Source organism: Myotis nattereri, assembly GCF_964212035.1.
Source record: "Myotis nattereri genome assembly, chromosome: 2".
Classification (NCBI taxonomy): Eukaryota; Metazoa; Chordata; class Mammalia; order Chiroptera; family Vespertilionidae; genus Myotis; species Myotis nattereri.
In genome coordinates, this window is record NC_138076.1 from 139,908,792 (window position 1) to 139,913,012 (window position 4,221).

At 47.4% G+C, this 4,221-nt stretch overlaps 1 pseudogene across 1 annotated transcript; it reads left to right on the forward strand.

The window, feature by feature from the left end:
• The first annotated feature begins 260 nt into the window (after nt 1–260).
• Nucleotides 261–1,803, forward strand: LOC308514537 (F-box only protein 31-like; annotated as a pseudogene). Its single transcript has one exon. The product of its transcript is annotated as an F-box only protein 31-like (transcript).
• The last annotated feature ends 2,418 nt before the right edge of the window (nt 1,804–4,221 follow it).

Below are 4,221 nucleotides of genomic sequence, written 5' to 3' on the forward strand. Positions count from 1 at the left end.
AGTGAAAGAAGCCAGTCACAAAAGACCAGATATTATGATTGCATTTATGTGAAATGTCCCCCCTCCCCCCCCCACCCGCCCATAGGCATATCCCTGGAGGCATATCCATACAGAAAGCAGATTAGTGACTGCCTGGGGCTAGGGCGGGGGGACAGGGAGGGGGCATTGGGAAAGGGAGGCGACTGTTAATGGGTATGGGTTTAAAGTCCTACAATTGGCTCCTCTGGGGGGCGTGGCTAGGCCCTGTGGGCGTGGCTGGACTCCTGGGCGGGAAGAGCCAGCTTAAAGCCTGGCTGAGGCATAGCGGCCCACGCTGTGGTGGCTGTTACTCCTGGAGGCATGGAGGAGTGCGCTTGTCTCTGCGGTGTGGGCTCTTCACGGGGATGTCGGTGTCGTCAGAAGCGCCAGCGCCCAGCTGATACGCAGCAGCCGATGGCAAGCAGGCCCCCGCAGAAAAGCACATCGAGGCGGACGCGGCAGCGCGGTGCTGTGCGGCAAGTGGAGGAATCGCGAGCCCCATGCCGCCCCCGCCGCCCCCGTGCTGCTCACTGCAGGACCTGCCTCCTGAGCTGCTGGTGGAGATCTTCGCCTCGCTCCCCGGCACCGACCTGCTCAGCCTGGCCCAGGCCTGCACCAAATTCCACCGCATCCTGCACATCGACAGCATCTGGAGACGGCGCTGCCGGGAGGAGTTTGGCGTTCGTGAAACCTTGCAGAACCTGGAGATCATCGGTATGTCTTATCGAGAAGTCTATGAGAAGCTGTTCCACCCATACAGACACATTTTGGGATTGTGGCAGCTAGATAATAGCTATAGAACACTGCTGAATGTCGTGGTGGACGGCTTATGCATTACTGGTTGGACGTGCAGGCCTCCCCTTAACATCCATGTGGATGGCCCAACGCAATTCGAGCTCTCGTTTAGAATTCGCCTGACGGAGAGGAAATCAGCCACGGTGGAGTGCATGGAAGGCCGCCACAGAAGGCCCCACAGCTGCGACGTGCAGATTCGGAAGGACAGGTTCGCCACCCTGTGCAAGAATACAGACCACCGAACAGATTTACCAACGCTGCTTTGGGAAGCATGGGGGCGGGGGCGGGTGACCTACCGCCGCCTCTACCTCCCGCCACGCCACCCGGACGACCTCATCAGGCCAGGCCTCTTCCAAGTCGAATACGAGGGCTTAATAGTAAAGATTGCCATGCTCAGCTTCCATGGGAAGTATGCCAGGGTCACGAAGATCATGGGGGTCTCCAAGGAGACGTTAGAGATCCACCTCATGCGCCGCATCCAGCTGCGAGATGGCGAGATCTTCCGCAACTTCAACGAGCTCTCCCGCGTCGTCCAGGAGGTTGATGAGCCTGTGATCCGGGAAGAAGAAAAAAAAAAAAAGAAAGAAAGCGAGGGCCATGGCTGGCAGAGCCCTGCCCAGCCCAGCGGCGGGGAGTCCGGCCGGGGCTGCAGCTTCGGAGGAGCAGCCTGTCCCGTTTGTTCTGCCTGCGGGCGTGTTCTCAATACACCAGAACTAACCCCGAACCTGCAGGATGTGTTTCTATGGCGTGAACACTGTTACTGTTACCAGACATGGCTTCCCCTACACCAGGCGCTGCCCTGGAGTCTTCATCCTGTTCGATGAGAACCACTTCGGGTTCATCTTCCTGAAGGAAAAAGAATTCTTCCTGTACGGCAGAGTCCAGGACACCTTCCAGAATGTGGAGGCACCTTCCCCGCAGGCCTTCCTGAAAATGCTCAAGGACATTCAGTCCGGACCCCCTGGGAGGAGCAGCTTGCATGCACTTTGAAGATTTGGCCTTCTGACCAGGCTACCCACCTTTGTTGGGCTTTTTTAATCCTCACCTGAAGATATTTTCCCATTGATGTTTAGAGAGAGAGGGGGAGAGAGGGAAAGACAGAAATAATCCATGTGAGAGAAACACATCAGTGGGTTGCCTCCTGCCCAAGCCTGGACCAGGGCCAGGCTGGGTAGGAGCCAGCAATTGAGGTCGAAATAAACCTTAGACCAGTGGTTCTCAACCTTCCTAATGCCACGACCCTTTAATGCAGTTCCTCATGTTGTGGCGACCCCCAATTTCATTGTTACCAATTGAACATAATTAAAGCATAGTGATTAACCACAAAAACAATATGTAATTATATATGAGTTTTCCCATGGTCTTAGGCAACCCCTGTGAAAGGGTCATTCGACCCACAGGTTGAGAACCGCTGCCTTAGACCTTTCCATCCGCAGGCCCAGGCTCTATCCATTGAGCCAAACCAGCTAGGGCTGAGCATGTCTTTTTAAAAAGAAAGAAAGAAAAAGGAAAGATCCTAAAATTAGATAGTGGTAACTGTTAGATTGTACAACTCTGAGTATAATAAAAACCACTGAATTGTAAATTTTATTTTATTTCTTTAATTAAATCTTTATTGTTCAGATTATTTTAAAAAAGATTCTTTGTCTTTAACTTTTGACATTTTAATTATGAAGTTTCTAGGTATGGGTCTTTTTATGTCATCTTCATTGGGATTCTGTGTTTCCTGAACCTGAGTGACATTTTCCTTCATAATGTTAAGGAAATTTTGCCATTATTTCTTCAAACAGGTTCTCTAGTCCTTGCTCAGATTCTTCTCCTTTAGAACCCCTACTATGCTATGTTGATATGTTTCATGTTATCCCAAAGCTCCCTTAAACTCTTCTCCTGCTTTTTAATGTTTTTCCCAATTGTTGCTCTGAATGAGTGTTTTTTTTCTACCTTGTCTTCTAATTTGCTAATGTGGTCTTCTGCTTCTTCTAGTCTACTTTTGATTCCTTCCAGGGTATTTTTTATTTCAGCTATGCCATTCTTCATTTCCACTTGATTTTTATTCATGGTTTACACCTGTTTTTTTAAATACTGGTACAGTTTTCATTAAGTTTCATAGTGTTCTCATTAACTTGCTTACAATTCTCACTAAGTTATTTGAGCACCCTTAAAATCATTACTTTGAATTCTTTATCTGACAAATTGTTTACCTTTGTTTTATTTAGTTCCTTTTCTGGAATTTCCCCTTTTCTTTCATTTGAGGTTGTTTCTTTGCCTCCCTGTTTTTGCTGTCCCTTTGTATTTGTTTCTATGTGTTAGATGAAACTATTATAACTGCCATTCTTTGTGGCGTTGTCTTATGTAGAAGGTGTTTTGTGGGACACCATTAGTGCAGTCTCTTAGATCTCCTGAGCTGGGTACTCTAGGAATGCCCCTTGCTTGAGTTATTTTGGTTCTCCTGTTGAAAATGGATGGCGAATGTTCTTGTCCTGTTCATTGATGGAATTGCCTCTCAGGCTGGCTGATTGTGAGACTCACCCCCAACCATGTCATGCAAGAGGTTGTGGAGGTGCTGACAAAACACAACAAAATACAACAAAACAAAACAAAAAATGTACACAAGGACCTTACAACAACATCAAAAGCAATCACAAAATAAAAGAGAATTAGGGAAGAAAAAAGAATGCAAGCATGATAGAAAAAAAGAAAAATACATGAGGAAAATGGGGAGGGGGCAAGGAAAAGGAATATGAAGGGGCAGAGGTGCAATAAAATAAGAACAAAGAGTAGAGGAAGGGAAACGGTATAAAAGAAAAGAGGAAGAAAAATTTTGAAAAGAAAACTAGAGAAGAAAGCAGACAGAAAATAAGAAAAGGAAGAAAGGAGAAAAAGAAAAAAAAATAGAATAGCAAAAGGGAAAAAAAGTAGATATATGAAAGAAACGAAACAATAGAGACTAAAATAATAACAAATCAATAAAGCAGATAGATAAACAATATAAAGAAAAAAACAAAAAGGGAAGAAAACAGAAGTGAAGTGGTATTCATTTCGGCAGTGTTAGAACCTTCTGGGAGTTCCCTTTGGATACTGCTCTTCTGGTGACTGTGGCTGATTGTCCTGTCTACCAATTCTGGGCTACCCAAGAGGTACTTAGGTGCTAACCACTGTCAGAAACTGTTCTCCTCTGGCTTTTGGCAACCTGTTTGTGGGTCCAAGCGATCCACGGTTTGTGTCTGTCTCCACAGGACTGGGCTGCGCACGGGAGAGGGCAAGCTGCACTCCAAGGCCGCTTGGTTAGCAGCACAGGGCCCAGGGCTGGTTCAGCAAACTTCCCCCGGATCCCCAGGCTCTGCCTCCACCCGCCTTCACTGCCAGCCGGCTGTCAAGCTTACTCACTCAAAAGTCTGTTTCTGAAAG